This window comes from Perognathus longimembris, chromosome 21 (assembly GCF_023159225.1).
Source record: "Perognathus longimembris pacificus isolate PPM17 chromosome 21, ASM2315922v1, whole genome shotgun sequence".
Lineage (NCBI taxonomy): Eukaryota > Metazoa > Chordata > Mammalia > Rodentia > Heteromyidae > Perognathus > Perognathus longimembris.
In genome coordinates this window covers 10367538-10389947 of record NC_063181.1, presented here as the reverse complement: position 1 = coordinate 10389947, position 22410 = coordinate 10367538, and the positions used below count along the sequence as shown (strand labels likewise).

At 41.2% G+C, this 22410-nt stretch overlaps 1 protein-coding gene across 3 annotated transcripts in view; it reads right to left on the bottom strand.

Annotated features, from left to right (window-relative positions):
- The window catches only part of Csgalnact1 (chondroitin sulfate N-acetylgalactosaminyltransferase 1), a 211257-nt gene that overhangs the window by 141196 nt on the left and 47651 nt on the right, over positions 1-22410 (bottom strand). Inside the window, exon 1 of one of the 3 annotated variants that reach the window (XM_048330337.1) lies at positions 18107-18488. The exons of the other annotated variants lie outside the window; for them this stretch is intronic. The gene's annotated coding sequence lies outside the window, so the exon portion shown is untranslated. Of the gene's footprint in view, positions 1-18106; positions 18489-22410 lie in introns of those variants that run through there. 3 annotated transcript variants of the gene reach the window in all.

Below are 22410 nucleotides of genomic sequence, written 5' to 3'. Positions count from 1 at the left end.
ACCTGGACTGGGAGAAGGCATGTCTAACTCCTCTATCAGTAACAGGTATTTACTGACTCTCTCTGGTGATTAAAAATGGCCTTGTGTTCATTGGCCCCTTGGAATGTTGTCTTTCTTTTCTCTTCTTTCAAATCTTTAGCTCATCTGCATATTCAAATAGAACCTAGCATTCACTTCACAAACAGATTGAAAGTGAGTGTTTCCGAGCAAATTCTAACCCATACAACTCAGAGTTAGCTGTGACAAGGGCAATGTGTTATGAACTTTGTAATAAGACAGTGGCTGAATTCACTACAAAATGGAAGATAAATAAGAAAAGGATTGTAAATACTTTGGACTGCCCAAATATTGCTAAGCAAAGGTCATATGTGACAGAATACGGGGTGCTGATATGAGCATCCATTCTTACTTCAGAGATTTATGAATATTTTCAAGTACTTAGAAGAAACAGTTTCGCCTACATGCTAAACAAAAGCTGTATGGTCGGCTCAGATGGCAGCAAGGAGTGCACAATGAGGGGTTTCAGTAAAAGAAAGAGGCTCTGTGTTGTTTGTTGCAGACACTGGACCAACAGACAACTGTGTATCAGCCAGAAGGCCAGGCATATGGAAAGGCCTGGCTCTGATGCAAACCCAACCAAGGAGCGCTGCTGTTCAGAGGTCTTTTCTCAAGCTCTTTGGTTCCATTTCTCAAGAATACTTCAGGAAGCTAGACAAGGGTGGCTCACATCTACAGTCCTAGCTACTCAGGTGGCTGAGAGGTGAGGATCATAGTTCCAAGCCAGCCCAGAAAAGTCCATGAGATTCTGACCTCCAATTAACCAGCCAAACACTGAAAGTGAAGGTGTGGCTCAAGTGGTAGTGTGCTAGTCTAGAGGGAAAGTCAAGTAAGAGAGAGGTCCCGGGTTCCAGCACTAGTACTAGTATACACACACACACACACACACACACACACACACAATTGAATGCTGCAGGATACTAATGAGAACACTGCACATAATAAACTAATCCCCATATTCTTAAGTGAAAAGTTTCACACTGTTAGGTTAGGTTTTAAACAGTCAAAATATTTAAATATGCATAGTATGTTACTATGTACACATACAGAAGACACTGACATAAAGGAAAGTCCACATAGAATATTAGGAGTTAATATTTGTTGAGTGCATGATGCAGGCCAAATAGTGTTCTATAGCACTTCACTATCTAACTTTTCCATTTGGCCATATTAATACGCCTCATTTGCTCCATGAGGTTTGGCCACTTGCCCACTGTCACAAAGCCAGTGTGACCCAGAGCCACCTTCTTAGCCAGGACTACACAGTCGCTGCCAGGGTGAAGATGCTCAGAAAGATGTGGGAAGAACAGTCGCCCCGTAGAAGAAAACCACGGGGCTGGAAAGCGAGTCTAGGAAGGAAATCCCTCATTTCCCCATAGCTTTACAGTTCTCTACAAGATCATGACCTATCCAGACAATAAGCAAATCCAAGAACATTTTTTTAACTCAGCCTATTTGGATTAACTGACAAGGTCAATATGAACAATAATATACATTTAATGAAAAGTCATCTTATTCCTATATTTACTTATATTGATTCTCCAGTTTTATATCAAGGATTTAAAAAATGGAACACGTAACTTCATTCCATAGAGTTCATACTTATGAAAGTAAACTATTTCCAGAGTAATCAAGGAGGAATGACAAAGAGAGAGAAAGAGAGAGAGAGAGAGAGAGAGAGAGAGAGAGAGAGAGAGAGAGTACACTCAGGGAAAGAAAGCCAGCACTAAGTCTATTGCTATAGGTGAGAAATGAGAATGTTTACTTACTGCAGATTATCCAAGACACTTGTCAAAGATAATAGGAGATTTAGACTTTATTTCCACATAAATGGAGAAATTAAATTCATTACAGGTAGAAAAATAAAAACAGAAAAAAGCATATTTACTCTGTCTCTCAATTGTGTCCTATTTCCAATAATAATGGAGACATACAGCACATTTTTTCTGAAAGGAAAATGTGTATCATAAAATAGAAAGCTAGCTACATCACCATAAAATATAAAACATATAAAAGGTAGAGCTGTATTTTTTTGGTATGACTTTCTGAAACACAAAATCAGTAGCCCTGAACAATACTTCTCAAACTTTAATGTGTATTTGCATCACTGGGAATTTTGCAAAGATGCAGATTATGGATGTGTAGTTCTGGGCTGGGACCCAAGACCGCATTTCTAATGAACTCCCAGTGGTGTTACTAATGGCCAGTAGGCCACAGTCTGAGTAGCCAAGTCACGGGACAATACATCTCAATACAACTCGAACCTGAGAAATCAACCTGAAGAACTAAATTGCAACTCTTCAAGTTCTTGCCTTTCAGAAGCATATGAAAATCCAGCAAGGATTTGTGTTTTCTCTGAAGAACGATGAGCTGTGTGAAATAAAGACAGAAAAGATACCCATAAAGCCCTTTGCTTTGAAACGTGATCAAGTGATTCAAAGCAGACTTCAAAAAGATTCAGAAGGTATTGATGATGTTCTTGTATCACCTTCCTGTGGTTGTATCTATACTATCTCTGTAATCTTATCTGAGTACATTGGAAACCATCTATACTGGTATTAGAACTAGGAAATTGAAAGGGAATACCAAAATCGAGAGACACAGGGTAAAAAAAGACAAACAACTACAAAAGCAATACTTGCAAAACTGTTTGGTGTAAGTGAACTGAACACCTCATGGGGGGGAAGGGAAAGGGGGAGGAGGAGGGGGAATGAGGGACGAGGTAACAAACAGTACAAGAAATGTATCCAATGCCTAACGTATGAAACTGTAAACTCTCTGTACATCTGATAATAAAAATTTAAAAATAAATAAATAAAATCTGAATTAAAAAAAAGATTCAGGAGTGAAAGATGGTTTCAAGGATGGCTGAGGAAGGCTAGAAATGAACACATCCATTTATGCATAAGTGAACAAATTTGGGCACTTACACTTTGCCCAACTTAAAATTCATCTCATAAACACCAACAATGTGATTACAGCCGTGGAATACAAGATTCTGATGGAATTGATGTGGGTTCTATCTGTTCGAGATCTTTGGATCACAGTGGGCCTCTCTCCCAGGTGATAGACTATTCTGGAAACTGTGTGTGCAGTTCAGAAACCATAAAAACCCAATGTACGCAAACAAAGCTACTGCATAAGGAGCAAGGAATACATGACAGTGTTGGTAATGATTTCAGACAGGAAATGCATCTTCGATTCTTCAGGCAACTAAATCAGTTTAAACTTGCACATCCTAGGATGTGGGGAAAGTGGGACATATCCAATCTCTCTCCTCCTCTCATCTCTCCAGTAATCACCAAGATCAAGTTGTATATCAAGGGCAGGGCCAAGAGTACCTGTGAATTCCATCCACTGCACAAGTGTAACTGATGGAAGTTCTTGAGCTAGGAGGATCTTGGTTATTCAATTTTCTCCCTCTTTCCACTGTGTCCTTCCATCAGCAACAGACAAAGCCCAATGACCACCATCTCTTCACCACTACTCTTATCCATAGTCAACTCCAGCATGTGTAGTAGCTTTTTCCATTCCCCTACCTTCCACTTAAAATCTCCGTAATCATTGAATTTTGACTTCTTCACTTTCCTATAAGTCTTGGCCCACATCAGTGGACACACTGTAGTCATTGGCTATCTCAACCTCTCTTCTATAGCAATGGAAAGAACAAGTTTGATTTGCACCTCATGTGGCTTACCAGGTAGTTCCAGATTTCTCTCCCTTTTGCCCTTGTGGTCTTCCAGCCATCTCCTTCTCTTCCAACTTCTACTGGCCATCTTTCTAGCCTGAACCTCCTATCTTTGTATAATATATATATATATATATATATATATATATATAAAACAGAGCTTACCATTTTAATAAAAACATAATATTAAATTATGAATTAATGGTAACTGAACCCATTCTGTCTTCTTGAGTTCTTCACCCCACCTCCCCCAGATTCACTGCCCCTCACAATACAACCAAGTGTTCACCCAGTTATTCAAGCTAGAATGCTTATACTCTCTATTTCACTTCTCCTTCAACCTACATTTCCTGTTGGTGGTCATCTTCTGATAGCTTTTGTTTTCTTGCTTCTTGATAAAGGAATCCAGTAAGTACTCTTTGGCTTTTGTAGGTCCTGAGCTCTCTCAGGCTTAACATTGCTGAGTACTCCTCAGAAGCAAGCCCTCCCTTCTCTACACTTTCTAGGCCATGCTGTCTGCTCTGCAGGCTCTGATTTTATGGCCTGTTGTGTGCCTGTCCTTGGCCCTCATCCAACTCCTTGGCTAAAGTCTCACTTAAATACTTTTAGACCCCATTGAAAATCCTCAACCATACGTTCCTCCTAAGTATATAACCCATCCTCCAACAACCCATCCTCATCTCTGTAGAGTTATCACAACGTGCACCATAATGGCTGTAGTTTTAGAGTTCCTGAAATGACTTTGCAATTGTCCTTATGAAGAATCATTTTGGATAGCTCAGGAAAAACAAACCCAGGCTCCTCCCACAGAGACATAAGACCAGAGGCCGGCCAATAGGTCCTGAACCCCTTGGGGTGTGCCCTCCAAACAAAAGCCTGCCTTGTTCAGCAGTCTCTGAAGACACACCCCTCCACCCCCGTGGCTTGAAAACTACATGAGAACCCCACAGTATGACATAAACGTGAGTCATTAAGTCAGTAATAACCACTGGACATAATGGATTCCAGCTGGTTTTCCAAACACAAAATAAACAACGGAAACTGGAAATGCTTAATCACTTTCCTACAAGGTCATGCCCTGTAATAATAAGCTTTAGATTTCAAGTAGGAGGGGAAAGCCTTTAAGTATATTTAATGTTTTAATATTTACAATCTGATCAAATTCTAACACAAGCTTAGTTACTGAATGTGTGGCAACCTGAGAAGAGAGAAAACTTCTCTAGTCAGGTAAATTCTAAGTCCACATCAAAATGGTCCAAGCTGTTAAGGGGTAATTGAACTGGAAATATTATTTTGCCTCAATTTCCCTATCTTTAAAGTGGAAGAACTTGATGGATCCATAGTTTAACTAATTTATATTTAAAAAGATGCTGAATGCGAAGTCAATTATGTATGTGTGTATATATACATAGATATCAAATAAAGCAAAATGTTATGAAAATAGAGATTTTAAGACGTTTCTTCAGTTATGAAAAAGAAATTCTAAAATCATCTGAGGGTGGAGAAGAATTGGAAAGGGAAAAGAAAAGCTCAGGATATGAACTCATTCTCTTAATAACATGAGTGAAATACAACAAGAATCAAGTAAATTCTAGGGCAATAACTTTCTTAGAATAGCATGGCGTAATCTGTCTTTGAAAAAAAAAGATAGTAATTGACAATAATCTTCCTGGAATGACATGGAATTTACTCTACAGTGCTGACTCTGTTATGAGTGGACAAACACTTTTCTCAACCATTGCCCATGTCATGAACTGCCATAGCACCAAAGATACCAGCATGCTACAACACAGACCTCAGGGAGAGGGCTTCAGCCTACACTGATGGCCTTTCTGAACAACACCATGAGACTTCAAGAAACATTGAAACTCCTTGCTGAGTTCATTCCCATGCTGTTATTACTTGCTTCCCTTTACTGAACAAAGCTATTCCAACTACCTCTTTAAGGTGATGGATCATAGAAATCAATAAAACATGCAGCTCTCAGTTGGGTAACAGGGATCAAATAAAGAGTATGCAATAAAAGGTAGCAGATTTTTGTGATAAAAGCACCACTGCTATTAAGAGAAGGAGTTCCACGTTAGGTGAGAACCGAGACATTAGGATGTCTTCTCACAGAGTAGAGGACTTGACACTGACTTTGAAGGCTGAGTAGTTTCCAGAGGGCAAAATGGAAGGGATAAAGTTCAATCATATGAGGATGAATCTTGCTTCCCATAGCTCCAGGCTATGTTCATTTCACCATCCCCTTGGACTTTTTTTTAATATAATTTTTATTATCAAACTGATGTACAGAGAGGTTACAGTTTCATACGTTAGGCATTGGATACATTTCTTGTACTGTTTGTTACCTTGTCCCTCATACCCCCCTCCCTCCCCCTTGGACTTTAATCTTATTGTGAGAAATAATTAGGATGAGCATGAGGTCCGGAGTGCAGACCCTCATACTAGAACTTATTCCCTCATAAGAAAATGCATGAGAGAGAGAGAGAGAGAGAGAGAGAGAGAGAGAGAGAGAGAGAATTCCATGTGAACACAAAGACAAAGGAACTTTCCAGAAAATGGATAGACCAGTACCTTGAGCTTGTACTTCCCAGCTTTCTGTGAGGGGAAAAAAAATATGCTATTGTTCAAGCCATCCAGTCTTTCCTAAGGAAGCCAGAGATGACTAATACAATCATTCTTCTCTTAAAAATACTTGAATAAGATGGATTTTAAGTACCCACATGGTGGCACATCAAATTGAGTGTATGAGTTTAAGTGATCATTTTCTTTTGGGCTTAGTAAGTGCATGGAACACAGATTCTGTTCAGCTCTGCCTTGATCATAAGCTAAGGGCTGGCCAGTTATCCGATTCTCCCTATAGTAGGTGCTTTCAGAGCCCTTCCACAACAGGCTGCTTAGAGAATTGTCTGTCTTGACCATGACTACCAAAATATATAACTGTCTGGCAGTTCAACTCCAAAGGGGACAAAGCTGTGTTTTCTGCCAACTATAAATTATCCATCCACCCTTTCTCCCTGCCTGGCCTGCCAGCTAATTATGGCAAAATTAATAATGACTTCCATGCATTTATTGTATGTTTAGTATGTGTTTCACTCCATTCCAACTGCTTTCTATGCAGAAATTAATTCAATATTTTAACCTCATTTAGAAAACCACTGTTGTTGTCCTTGTCTCACAGTTGGGAGACTGCATCAAACAAGCAATAAATACCTTTCCCAATCTTGCAGTGAGAATTTGGCCAGGCCATGATTGAGACTGGTTACCTGTTGCACTCGGAAGCTCACATAATTATCCTCAGTTCACACTCAATCATAAAGGACAAGCTGGATTATTCCATACATTCTGTTATGATATCTGAGAGAATAAATGAAGTACCTACTTCAGGGTGCATGCAGCAGAGGGAGAACAGTCTGGGCACAGGGGAGGCTTGAGGTTCAGTCCTTTCTCTTAGCTGTGCAACCTCAGGCAAATTACTTAATCTCCCTAAGCCTCAATTTCTTCATCTGTTAATGGGGGATAATTACAAGCGTGAATTACCTCTGATGAGTGGCAGAGGAGCGCCTGACCCCATAATCTTTCTGTAATGCTGTATGCCACACCCTCTAGAAGATTACAATCTTTCAAATTGTGGGAAACACCAATGCTTTGCTGCTGCCAGGGGTTTCGAGTCGACTGTACCCTGTACAGAATCTCCTGTTCATACCATCTACCAACACAACTAGACTTCTGAATGAATCCCAAAGTCATCACACAAATCACAAGAGACAGCAAAGAAAGGCCTTCCTCTTACTAGTCATTAGAGCCAAGTAATGAACCATATGTCCACAGGGCCTACCTTCCATGTAAGCCTCGGTCAAAGGCAGTGACATTGGAGATGAGAATTACCAGCCCTAGACATGGTGTCTTCTCCCAGGACAACACATCTCCTTCTGCACACAGGGAAACCTGGTTCTTACAATAGGGTGTGTCACCTTCCCCCAAACATCCATCAATGGCTCCACAAAAAGAGGATCCTTCACTCCTCACACCCACAACTGCAGATCACTGAGAACCTTGTTCCATCAACCCTTTGAGTTCTGGGAAAACAGGCAAAGGCTCTGAACATGTGCGGGTGAGTCACAGAGAGGAAAATCCTTCTTGCTATCTATCACCTATTCCAGTGCCGCAGGAGAAGGCTGCAGAATCCTCCTAAGTATGAACCAGGAAGCACTGAGGAAAGATGTGTTTTTCAGTGAAAGTAAAAAAAGTTTTAATCAAAATCAAAACTGTCTAGAATCCAAAGAATGCAACGATCTGATGGTGTTTGGGGGAGAGTCCAGTATCATGGCTCAACCTTGTTTCAAGCCTTTTCAAACATCCTTACAATACAGCAAAGACTGGATATAGGAGTGTTTGAAAGTAACACAAGCAACACACTCCTAGATTGTACAGACATAATGATATTCACCCATGACATGTTTTCACAATCATCTATGGAAGGCTTCCTATAAAAATAATGAGGTAGACACATGGAATAGTCTGTAGCAAAGGGTAATTTAATCATCTCCCATGAAATTCTAAAAAGTCAAGATGTTTCTACTTCTAGTAGGAGATAGGGATGTGTTGCTCACATATGCCTATGTCATATGGCTATGTCCTCTCCTTCTATTCCTTCAGATCTGTTTCTTCAGCCTATGGGCTTTCACTTTGGTCAAAGATTGCTCTTCATCTTAATATTTCAATATCTTGATACACAAACTCATATTGCAAACCCTATTCCCCCTCCTAGTTTTTCACTACTCTGGGGTTGGAGATGTTAGGTATTTTTAGATTGCTGATCCAGCAACCATTCTTTTTCCAGTATGACTTAAAGTTGCACTTCATTCCCTCCAGCTCCAGCTCATCATTGCAACTCATGAACCAAAACAATCTCAACATAACTTGTTGAACTCAGAGCCTCCTGTTCTTGCTTGGCTTTTTCACTCACAGGTGGCACTCTAACACGTGAGCAAGACCACCTCTTCCAATTTTTTTTCAGGATAATTGGAAATAAGCCTAGGCTAGCTTTTGAAGCATGGCCATCAGATCTCAGCCTCTTGAGTAGCTCAGTGAACTCCATATACCTTCATGTTCTCTACATTCTTCCTGATCTAAAAACCAAAGTTAAGCCGGGTTCTGGTGGCTCACATCTGTAATACTAGCTATTCAGGAGGCTGAGATATGAGGATCATGGTTCAAAGCCAGCCCAGACAAGAAAGTCCATAAGACTCTTATCTCCAACTAACCACCAGAAACCCAGAAGTGGAGCTGTGGCTCAAGTGGTAGTGTGCTAGCCTTGAGCAGAAAAGCCCAGAGACAGGAGCCGGGCCCAGAGTTCAAGCCCCATGACCAATTAAAAACAAAAAAAAAAGTTAAGATGTGAGTATGCTATTTGGGGTGCATTCAGTTATAGACACTGACTCAATTGTTAACTATTAACTATTCCTATACAATATAGTCCTATACAATCTTCTCCAGGGGTAAGCCTCCTATTGTTCTATTCTTTCCCCTTTGCTGATAGGAATCCTTTTAATCCTGTGGCTGTGCAGATATGTGTAGTAAATGTCTGAAAGAGTGTTTGTTTAGTCTCCATCCTCTGTAACAATGGATGATGCTGGCAAAGCTCCCACTGGCTCCACTACCATCCACCAAGAGCAAAGAGGATCCGGTAGGCTCCCTGCCTGGACTAGCAGAACGGCCACACCTTCCACCCCACACACCACACCCAGATACTCAACCATTCCCAAGAAGGAATTTGGTTATCCCAGAGTCAGAAGCCCAGGTCAAGATTGCGCCTAGAGGATTGGGCACATCCACAATGGAAAAAGGAAAAGACAAAGAGAAATGTTGCCAGCTCTGCAAATACCCGGAAATGGATGGGAAGAAGGAAGTGGGGTATTCTGTCTGTGCATCTGTTTACTTCCATTCATCACCACCGTGACCACGAATCCTCACAGCTGGGAAATGCTCTTGGGCACCTTCATTGTGGTAAAAAGATAATGAGAGTTCTGAAGATTGATTTTCCATTTTCCAAGTCTTAGGATTAGGGCTGTGCTTATAGTATCTTAAGATTATCTCCTACTGTAGCTTAAGGCTAACATGCTGTAAAATCCCTGCTTTCTTTGGGTGATTGTTTTCCCTTTAACTACTTTTCCCTCTATAAACTAAAGGCAAAAAGTATTGAAAGCCATCAGCTACAAGTAAATACATCCTGAGAAAATCTTACATATAAAACAGTCAATGACGGAACATCCTAATTTTCCGTTCTGCTTTGGATGAGGGATTCCTACATTGGGCTCCCTTCCAAACAGCACGGCTTCTGTCTTCTGGCACAAGATGGGAAGAGAAGGCCTGCAGACTGTAAAGGCCTCGTTGGCATGGCAGGAGTGCATGGCCAGGGGTGGCTGAATTTCCTTAAGCATTTATAGCACTAACATTGTGCAAAGTTGTGATGGGAAACCAGGCAAAGTGGGTGGGTGTGTTAGTGTAGGCCAATGTCACTTTCATACAAAACTAGATATGACACTCCTCACAGAGACAAACCTAGAGCTTTGCCATAGACAAGCTTATAGCTGGGATACATTCTGCACCCTTCTGGGTATTTGCACACTGAGTCTAGATCCTTAGAAACTAAGCTATTTTGTTTCCATTGCCTCTTGATATTGATATAAATGTATCATCCCCAAACATTCCTTGGACCCACATTTTATACCAAAAAGTTTCTTCAAAGCTGTAAATCTTAGAACAGAATGGAGGCATTACTGGTTTTACAAGCTTGCCAGATTACAGCATTTTTATTTAGCTTCAAGCTACCTTGCTGGATAAATTTAGAGATTTATAAAAGACAACTACATTTGTAAAACTACTTCCTTCTGAATCGCACTTCAAAGGACCATGGTTCTTTCATGCTCTTGATATACTATTTGGAATACTTACAGTGCATCTATTCATGAAGTTTGCCTCCAAAGCTAATATAGGAAAGCCAAAATGGAGAAAGCAGGATCAAGAGCAGGCAACTGACTCAGGCTGTGAGTGGCTATTCGATGGGATAAATGATCTCCACTCATGGCCTGTGCTGAAATCTCGCAGCCTGAGTCTGACTCAGCAGGCCTCTTCCCCACATCAACCATGAAGTTAGCTCATCAGGCCTTGCAACAGGAAGCAAAAACCCACAGTCTATTAATTCAGAAGATGTTTCCACAATCAGAACCAAGAGTGAATTGGTAGCCTAAGAAGATGCAGTCCTTTTCCCTGTGAATCCTAAAAGAATTCCATACATGTTATGTAAATAAATAGAATAGCTACTGTTAAAATAATCAGGATCTTATACATAGAAGGAGATCATCCTGTAAGCTCTTGGAGAAGAGACAAATGTCCCCAAGGCCTTACCTCCCAGGACAAAGTCTAGGGGCTCACGCTCACTAAATCACATTCTTTTTTTATTCTTTTTTGTTTGTTTGTTTTGTTTTGTTTTGGCCAGTCCTGGAGCTTGGACTCAGGGCCTGAGCACTGTCCCTGGCTTCTTTTTGCTCAAGGCTAGGCTAGCACTCTGCCACTTGAGCCAACAGCGCCCCTTCTGGCCATTTTCTGTATATGTGGTGCTGGGGAATTGAACCCAAGGCCTCATGTATACGAGGCAAGCACTCTTGCCACTAGGCCATATCCCCAGCCCACTAAATCATATTCTTGATGGCTTCCTAGATGGTTTTGTTTCTCCATCATCCATTTTCTCCTTTCAGATTTTTTCATGATGGCTACCATATGGCAATGAGGATTTAGGTCATTTCAACCAGAGTTAGAATCATTTCAAATTGTTTATCTACATGTGTGTTTATGGCGGAGGGAGGAATGGTACTGGCACTAGGGCTTGAACTCAGGACCTCATGATGTTTTTCAACTATTTTTGCTCAAGGGTGGGGCTCTACTATTTGAGCTACACCTCTACTTCCAGTTTGTTTGTTTGTTTCCTGGTTAATTGGTGATAAGATCTTCACAGATTTCCCTGTCTGGGATGGCTTTAAACCTTGATCCTCAAATCTCAGCCATCTGAGTAGATAAGATCACAGACATGAGCCACCATACCCAGCTTCAAATGGTTCATCTACCTTAACTTTGTATAGCCGTGAAAATCCTTCCCTTTGTTCAACCCAAGGAGATTCTGGCTGCCTTTCCATAGCCCATAGAACCACATCTTTATTCTGGAGGAAGAGGACTAGGATTAAGGGAGCCCCCCACAGCAATAAAGCTCAAGCTAGTGGACCACAGAGTTGCTGTGAAAAAAAAAAAAAAGGGTGCCATCCATTTTCCTCACTTAACATCCAAGGTAATAGTGCCCCAGAGAAAGAGAAAGAAAGATCTTGCCAGGTCACATGGGATAATCTCTTCTTTTAATCAGCTACTTTGCCCCAGTTGTTTATCAACACTTTCTCCTCAAAACATATCATTTCTAGTTTCCCTCATCCGTTTCCACGAGAAGTGATTTCACTGGAGTCTCACAACAAGGTAAGAACAGTACAAATGGCAATAAAAAGACTCAGTATTGCTCCATCTCCTTTTAACCAAGCCTGATTGATGTAGCAAGAGGTCAAGGCCCTTAATGCAACATGACTACACAATGACAGTCCAGAAAAGGTATTTGAAATTCAATGCCTAATGCTTCCCCTTCCAAGAAGCATTTTTGAAAAGCTGAGAAGATCATTTGCTGCTTCACCAGACAGAATGTGAAAATCACAGGTCATGAATCACTGTTAATTTACAGCACAGACTGGGTGAAAGATTACACCATCCATATATTTTCATTATAGGAGCATTAAGTATTGGTGAGAATTCAAAAATTTAATAAAGCATGCGGGACAAAAAGTATTAAATCCCATGAATGATCATGGGATTTTTCTCCAACTAAATATTTTTCAAGGAAATATAATTAAAGAACAGATCACAACTCGTCTAACAATGAGGATAGCAAAGGTGAGCTGAAGGATTTATCCAAATTCAAATAGTGCAACACAAAGCTGGAAATGCACTACGACAGCATAAACCCTGGCTACCATAGGTGTGGCCTTTTAAGTTTTCCAGGGGGAAAAGAAACTGACTGAAAACTGTAAACTATGATCATCCATGCAAATAGTTTTAAATATTTTTTCTTTAAAATGCAAGAGAAAAAAAATCACATATCATTTCATCTTTTTGCTTTGTCTTGAGTGTTGGTCCTAGGGCTTGAACTCAGGGCCTGGGTGCTGTCTCTAAGTTCGTTTTACTTTTTTTTTTTTTTTTGGCCAGTCCTGGGCCTTGGACTCAGGGCCTGAGCACTGTCCCTGGCTTCTTCCGGCTCAAGGCTAGCACTCTGCCACTTGAGCCACAGCGCCGCTTCTGGCCGTTTTCTGTATATGTGGTGCTGGGGAATCGAACCTAGGGCCTCGTGTATCCGAGGCAGGCACTCTTGCCACTAGGCTATATCCCCAGCCCTCGTTTTACTTTTTATAGGAATGAGCCACTAGGGCCCAGCTCCTAGTCCTATCTTTTAGCATTACTTCTTCCCCGCTCACTCTATGTTCTCTATCATTCCACCCATGAAACATTGTCACCACAGCTTCCCTTCCTAATCCTTGCCTTGGAAATCTTTCTCCCACATCTACTATCTCCCTATCACCACTGTGGTACTGTGCTGCATCTCCTACTCTACCCATGTTCATGTGGTGTCAGGAATCTCTTCCTCTTTTAAATATTTCACAGTAGGTCTTTCCTACTTCCCCTGGGCCCTTCTTCTATGCTTACAATCCCTTCCACCCCCGCGAGAGCTCCCGGGCCATTTTCAGCTGACCTCTAAAATGTCAGCACTATCTACTGCAGTGCCTTCTGGGTAGCAGAATCTCAATAAGTATGTATTAAACTGAATAATGTTATACAATAGTCTGTTTCCAAAAAAAATCAATCTTATCTCTAAAAATGAATTGTACAATTTTTAACAAGTAGAAGTTGCTGCAGCCGGGTTAGATCTTGAACATTTTACTTTATTAGAGTTTTAAATATTAATAAGAAAATGTCATTAAATATATATGGGCATACATACATAATACCTTCCAAGGCACTCAGATCTCTGCCCTATATTGTTCTCACGCCATCTCTGAAGGGTCAGAAACAGCATTTGTTTATGTAGGAACAAAACCAAGACCAACCAACAAATAAGCATGTGTGATCCACTTCTAGACCAGAGCTGCTTCTGCACTGTTGAAGATAAGAAAAGTAGAAAATAGAAACCTTTTCTTTCAAACAGCTTGTCATTTACTTGCAGGAAAAAAAATTTTTTTTAAAGATAACACATGAGACAAGTAGAGCATATGTGCTTAAAGTATTTCTCTGCTTTCTAACTTAAAATAGATGAGGCAGATTCCACTTGGCTCCCAGCAGTCGTCGCATTTTGGCCTCTGTGGCTCATGTTAGTGACAAGCATGGCCGCCCTGAGAGTGTGCCCAGTGCCTGGGGCATTCCACAGGTGCCAGAGGAACTCAAGGAAGGATGAGACCTGAATCACCTCAGAAGACCACAAAAGGACGTAGGACTCAAGTGGCAGTTGAACAAGGCACAGAAGTTGCCATGCAACCTGGAAGAACAGAACCTAGAAAGGGGAACGCACAAGCAAGGTGTGGGGGCAAACCTTAGCATGAGTAGCACTGGGTATGGGAAAAAATAAGTCAAGGGACCTGCCTGAAAGGTGACAAAGATGAAGACAAGGACAGGGCCATCAAGCAACCTGTCCCCAGTCATCCCGCAACCCCACAACCTGTCCCCCACCTCAAAGGATCTCAAGAAATATAGACAGTGTTCTTTACTTATCACCATGAGGCTTTCATTCTGCCCTTTCAATAATTCATTCAACTCTTTCTCACAGGCAACCTAGTTAGGTCTATCGAGGAATTTGTATGCAGTCATACCTCTTAAATCCTTTTTTTTCTAATCACAAAGGTAATCCATATTTATTATAGAATATATAGGAAATGCAAAAGAGAATAAAAAGAACCAGAGGGCTGGGAATGTGGCTTAGTGGTAGAGTGCCTGCCTAGCATGCATGACATTCCTCAGTACCACACAAATGGAAAAAGCCAGAAGTGGCGCTGTGGCTCAAATGGTAGAATGCTAGCCTTGAGCAAAAGAAGCTCAGGGACAGTACCCAGGCCCTGAGTTCAAGCTCCAGGTCTCTCTCACTCTCTCTCTCTCCCTATCTCTCTCTCTCTCTCAGACACACACACACACACACACACACACACACACACACACACACAGAATAACCACATTTTCTTTATTCACTCCCCCGCACCCCCACAAGTACAATCTTGGTTAGACACTGCTAATATTGTCCTAGACTTTCAGGGACACAAAAGTAAACAAAATAGAATTCCTGCCCTTGGTGAAAACAGGTAGATCTCAAGTTATCTTAGAAGCTAATAGATGCTGCAGAAAAAAAGGAAGACAGAACCGGTAGGGATATTGGTAACATAGGAGTAGAGGGTGGAAGATAGCTACAGAATTTTATTACAGTAGTCAAGGTGGATCACACTGAGAATGTAGCATTACCAAATTGAGATCATACTGTTTTATAGGGGTTTGCACTTATGAGTATATCCCCAAATCATTAAATACTCTCTTGCAATATGACTATTTAATGACAGAGAATTCTAGCTCATGAGTCCACCACATTAAACTATTCCACTCTATGAGACAATTCGATTTTTCTCCTCTTTGAAAAACGATTATAAATAATGTTCCATTTTCTTAAGGGAACTGTAAAGAGGTAGAACGGTGTGGAATTTAGAATACAGAGTGTTGAGATGCGTGATAGGTAACTGCACAGGGTAGCCAGATCTAAGCAATGTGCCCAGATTGTTTCTCTTCTTCTATGTGTCAAGGTTCTTACCACCCACACACAACAATCTTTCCCTCAGGTTCACAGAACCTTTCTCTGGCTTTCCCATCTCCCTACCACCGGCTTTTCTGCATTAGAAATAATCTCTGTAGCAGAGAGTCTTCCCTAGACACCTACTTCACACAGCAACTCGTACAGAGAGGAACGTGCACTAAATACCCACTGGGTTAATAAATGAACAAAAATGAATGAGTATTCATGACCCATTCGGCCTAGAGAATGCATGGAAAAATTTCCCCTCCCACGAAGGCTTCCTTCTACCCAGAGGAGTGAGTCATATCTCAGACATATTTAGCACCTTCTTAACGAGGTGGCAAAGTATCACTCTCGCAGTGCCTTGAGGATACTGGAAACTACTATACCATTTGGATGGCTGAAAGAATACTACTAACTAAGCAAATGCTAATGGGGTAAAACAGACAAGACAGAAACATCTCTACTATTGCTTCTCTTTCTAACCACCTAAAGATGATAATTATACAATGTCTTACTCTTGAAACATAAATGAAAAGTATATTTTAGTAGATCATAAACCACTAGTAATCTTAAATTGCAATCATACCATTAGTAAACCACTGCTTTTGGCGAAAATCTACTTTCCATACTGTCAAAAACGGAAGAAAAAGTCTAAAAATGGCTTGAAAAACATTTAGCAAACAAGAAAATACCATGCTCCAAAACCATGTGAGAAAGACACATAACAAGATGCATCAGTGATTTTTCGTCAGGGCTGATTTGTTATAAGGTCATGGCACTGATGAAAACTTACTTTGTGTTGAGACAAAGGGAGAATGAATTAATAAACACTGCATTCCACATTTCAACCCTCCTTCCCAATGCCAACTTTCAGAAGTTGGAAGTGAAATTGAAAAGCCATCTCCAGTTTTCATGTATAACGTAGCCTTAGGAGGAACAAGAAGCAAACAGCACCTTGGTTTCAGCAGGTATGAGAACACAGACAGGATGACGATGTCTGTGGAGGACAATCCAGGAGGACATCCCTCCCTTGACCAAAAAGGGACCTGAATGCAAGGATCCAAGGCGCTTCCTTGATAATACCCATGGATATCAAAGTCCCCTCTTTGTCCCCCACTGGGGAGGAGGGAGTGTAGGCAATTGTTTCCTTCTGAGGCTGAGGAACGTGTGTGGCAGGGGAGGGAGGGGTCTCAGCCAATCGGGTTTGTGCCCTAAAACATTCACATGAAGTACCTCATAAACATGCCTAGGAGAGGAAAGTCCATACCCAAAAGTCTTCACACAACAGTGACAGAACACAAAAGGACAGCTTTTTCTTTCTTTTCCAAACTGTTCTCATTTTGTCTTCATAGCTGAGCAGTTACTAGCAATGCTGGAAGCAAATACAATTCAGAAAAGGTAAATAAGCTTAAGAAAGATCCCTCCAGTCCCCAGTTCATTAGGGAAAGAAGATTTGGAAGTAGAGCTGTGGCTCTAGTAGTAGAGTTTGAGCTTTTGAAAAGCAGTGAAGATCTGAGACATGGCATAAAGGATGAATGTCAAGGGGAAAATCCAACTAAAGGATCCAGACAAGAGTCAAATCTACTTTTCTGTGGTGTAACAACTCCAAAATCTCTCCTGGAGCTTCAACTCAGGACCTCACCCTTTTGCTTGGCTTGTACCACACATGGCTGGCAGTTTGCCACTCGAACCACACTTCTACTTCTGTGGGGGACAGGGGGTTCTGGTAGGGTGGAAATCAGAATCCCTCAGATGTGTCTACCCAGGTTGGCTTTGGACCTCAATCCTCAGATCTCAGCCTCCGGCAGCTGTTGAAAATCTCTTTAAAAGATTTTTAAAGGAAGGAAAAATTCTATACTTTTGATCCATGAAGGAAAGTGGTTTAGAATATGAGTCAGAATTCTCCGGAGTAAGAGGAGATCTCTCCAAAATGAAGGACGATGTAGCAGTAAGGAGAAATCCTGGTTACAAAGGCAACTGAGGACAGCAATAGAAACCATGCAAAAAGTAATCCTCAAGCAAGCTGGGCCAGTGCCGGGAGCTTTACATGTCTATTGTCATGTAGGATTAACAAGGCCATATCCTTATCCCTGTTCTACAGAGGAATAAAAGGCCACACAGATGTTATGCAATCGATACTCTAGAAGACAAACTTCATAAAGCTCTGAAGTACAGTCATTATTCTATACAGAAACTCTAGCTGGTAAGGAAATTCAAACCTGCTTTGAAGCCATTAAAACAAATTCCAATCATCTAATTTCATATGCAGGTCATTTTAAGCTACTGACAAAGGGACCCTAGAAATGTTGAGCAAGTGACATCTTGGGCATCTTTAAGAAGCTCTGCCTCTGGCTGATCTTCACATGTCCCTCCTCTTTGAACACAGGGCCGGGTCCGGCAGCATCCCAATGTGGCTTGAGGCCTTTGCACACTCTGCACACTTCCTTCTGCTATGCTCAGCCAAACAGGAGCCAGTGCTGACTCTCTGGATGATCTGAAATGGCACTCTGTGTTGGGCTGGCTACAGAGAAGCTATATAGAACTCACCTCACATTCTCCAGTCTCCTCCCTTGACCAAGATAGGGCTAAAGCAGAAGAAAGTGGGCTAAAATCAGAGGCTTTCTCAGCTACAAGAGCACCCCACCCCCCTCCCCAAGCTTAGAGTAGACTTCACCCATCTTCTGAGTCTGATATACACAGAGCGCACTTCCAAATGCAAAATTCTAAAAATAACAGCTACCGTGACTAACCTGTTTTGTTCTGAAAGTTCACTTACAGAATCAGTTACCTGACACTAGAAATACACCTTTCTATAGAAATGGGGCTTTTCATCCTCTCCTCATCAGGCAGTAGGTATTAGAAAGACAGACAAGGAGCCAGGATAGCCAAGGAAATAATTCAAGAGAGGCACAGTGCCAATCACCCTGGGGAATATGCATAGATAGATAGATGTGTATGTGTGTACATCTGTATTACATCTATATGTATATATGTATATGAATATTGAAGTAAGGAGGTCATGTCTGGACAGCATCATCTTGGCCATAAGTGAATTGTAGGGCCTGGCATCTGGTCTTCATGGGTGTGCCTGAATTCCTAGAGGAAAGGAAGTCCTGCATCCAGGTGATGGGTGTTCCTGAATCCCTGGAGACAGGGGTGGACACTTGGTCTATAGGTTACTGAACCTGTCAATCCAGTGCCTGGGGCTGGGAGCTTCCCTGCCCCCTGCCCTGACCCTATTTAGGATCAGACCAGCTGAGGCGCCATTACACCATGCCACATGTTTCCGTGTTCACATCCTGTATCCTGGCTCCTGGCTCATCTCTGGTCACCATGGTGTTTCAAGTCAGCGCTCCATTGGAGCTGAATTGGTTTGTTGGTATTGTTTTTGTTCTATCTTTCCTCTCTGGCCTGTTTCCTAACTGTTCAGAGTATTTGCAGGCTGCAGGCCTTTGTAACAACCGGCTGCCTGCAGATTGCTAGCATTCTAATAAAGATTCCAAGATTCGATCCTTCAAAATGTGGCTTTTCTGATAATTTACCTTATAACAATGTGTGTATGAATGTAAATATATGTATGCCATATGCATGTATATGTATACATATATGTATACGCACACACACATATATATGCTACAAATCATCATGATTTCCAGAATAAGCTTCGTCATAGGTCATGCCTCTCCCTTCTGAGACTCCATTTCAGATCATCATCATAATAGCTTTGTCTTAGATTAGCATCCTAAACACCTCAGGACAAATTCCTCAGCAAAACGTTTAAGCATCAATCTCTCAATATGATCACTGAAACGCATATGCTTACTCCATGAAGTAGAAAAAGTTAGGATATAAATGTATTATTCGTGTCTTATCCTTTGTTCCATTTGCAAGTTTTGGTTTAGAAAAAAGTGTCACTATTCTGAAAGAGAGGCCCAACTGAAAATCGTTGACAATAATCTAAAGGCACAGAGCCCTAGAAATGTAGTACACATTACTGGAATTGCTGAAATCCATTTCATATAGCAGTTAAGTAACACAAATTAGAAACTGGGTTATATTTCTTTACGTTGTATGCCTCAAACCATTACCATGCTAATATGAATAATTTCAGAAATACTGTCTACTATTTCTCATGAGTCAAGGGGGAAAATGGCTCCTAAAGACTAGTTCTGGAGATAAAATGTCACTACCTTATTTATGCTAGTCAATGCTTCCTATGCCTTAGAAAGAAAGAAGAAGACCACAGAAATACAGTACTGTTAGTACTGTGTCCATTATAACTGTAGATCATGAAGCAGAAAGAAAGAAAAAAAAAGATTGCAAGTTTTCAATTGCTGACACTTCGGGCCAATTTCTTGTTTAGGTCATAAAACGGGAAAGTGACTGAGAGAGATTATGTGACCGTGAGAAGAAAGTTCAGATTTCTGATGAAGTCTAAATGCACACTGGCCTGTGAGAGTCCACAGAATCAACTCTTTACTCTTTCTACTGTGCTTTGCAGCCCATGATCATTTGAGCTTAGAAAGCGCTGTAGGAGGATGATCAATCTCCCAACCACCTCCCAATATCTCTCTGAGACACAAACTTCTTTTTCCACATTCCAGGTGACCAGCTGATGTTCCTGAGAGGAAACAGCTCTGACTGGATCAGTATTTGATCCCTCAGGGCCACCGATGGGACTTCATGAAGTGCTCTACACTCTACACCCATAAGCTGTCTTACGTTATAGGGTAACTTGAGAATATAGAGCTTATTGGGCAGGTCCTTGATGTCAAGGTGATGCTGGGAATCTATATCTGCTTGGAGGTCATTGGGAATGATTGTGCCATCAGTGGACGTGGGAGATGAGTTGTATGAAAAGCCCTTCGGTCCATTTGTGAAGCAAAATGGCAGACAGAGAGCCCCACCCAGAAAGCGAAGGAAGGCAGTCACTGCAGGTGGTAGGCAATCCCCTAAGCCATGAGGGGATTTTTTGGCTGTATAGCAAGTTCTTATCTATTGTGTAGGGCACTGTTACCAGGCTGTCTAAACTTAAGACATCCTAGAGAGTAAGTCCCAGAGGTAAATAACACTATGCTACACTACATATTGGATCCTGCCCTTTATCTGACATGTTTTCCCATCTTCTTAAAAAAGAAAATGATAGAAGAGAAGATGGATGCTCTATCAGCTCACTTCCTCATGTTACTACCCTTGCTCTTATCTTTACTCACCTAAGCTTTCTGAAAACATTGTATATCACTTCTCTCTCCATCTCATCCTCCTCCATTCATTCCTGCTAGTCTGACCTTCATCTCTTACCACTCCAACAAAACTGTCCTTGCCAACTTTGCCCAGGCCCACAAAATGTAAATCTGATGACCGTTGCTCATTCGGTACTGACCTGATTTGAGACAAGAGGGACTGACTCCAAACAGGCTATGTAATTGTGGACAACTGTGCAGCCCAGATCCATACCCAAGTGACCAAGAGTCTTTCATTTAGAAACCACAGTTTGGCTAAGTGAAATGTTCATCAGAGGCTCTCTACAGGGTGTAGTAGTTTTCGAGCACATCAAATTCTCTGTCCTGTTTCTCAGTCCATGGCCAACTGGACCCTTCCCTTCAACATTGGCCCACCAATATGGCACAGCAAAATGAATGGCAGGTAATTGCCAAGGTTAAGTCACAATAGACTGTGTTTATATCTCTGTACTTGAATTTGGAGATGGTACCTCTTAAAAACAAGCTTCCATGTTATGGGAGAACCCAGAAAGCCCATGGAATGTCCTACACAAAGAGGTCCATTTGGAGAAGAATGGAGGCATCTGGCCATCAGCTCCTGCTAAGCCTCCAGTCTTCAGATGGTGTCCACTAGACAGCCAGATAAGTAGCCAACCTGGAAATGGAGTTTTCTGCCAGGCTAAGACTGCACAAAACCCAAACCTTCTATGCCCAACTGTTCCCAACTGCCTGCTTCTAAATTCAATAAATAAATAACTGGTGTGTTAAGCCACTGTTTTAAGGAGGTTTTCGATGCAGTAATCAATAACTGGAAGACAGGATTATGTAAGACTCTGGTTTCTACTTAAAAATTCTAACAGAAGGATAAGGTAACAATATGCTCTGTACTCAACGGTTAAATAAGATTTATGGGACAACATCGATTGAGACTGAGCTCCTACATTAGATCCCAAGAGACAAAACAACAATGGAATCACTCACGCTCAAGCACCTTGCAACCAAGTCAAAAATAAGTTGCTGTTTTTCTTAAATCTGATTTCTCAGAAATCAGGAGAGATGAGAGTTAGATTCTCATATAGGTCATGTTTAGGCAATACGATAAGGAAGTTAACTCTGGATTGACCTTTATAAGGAAAGAAAACTGACTGAACAGTCTGATATTAATCAATTTACTTTCTAAATTATGCTTTCCTGTTCTCACTCAGAGCACATTACAAAAAACCAACTAGAAAGTCTTGCTATACCCAACCTTTTCTTAATCCTTAGATATGATCTTTCTCAACAGCACAATTCACTAGTAATGAATCACTGTTTGTTGGCTCATTGGTGTTTTGAAGTATGATCTCACTACATTTTCCATGTTGGCCTTGAACTCATGATTTTCCTGATTCTACCTCTCCAGTGCTAGGATTATAGATGTGGACCACTTTACCTAGTTTGAATTGCTTTCCTTTTTTGCTTTTTAATATTTTTATTATCATTATTAGTTATACAAAGGAGTTACCATTCAACAAAGCAATTTA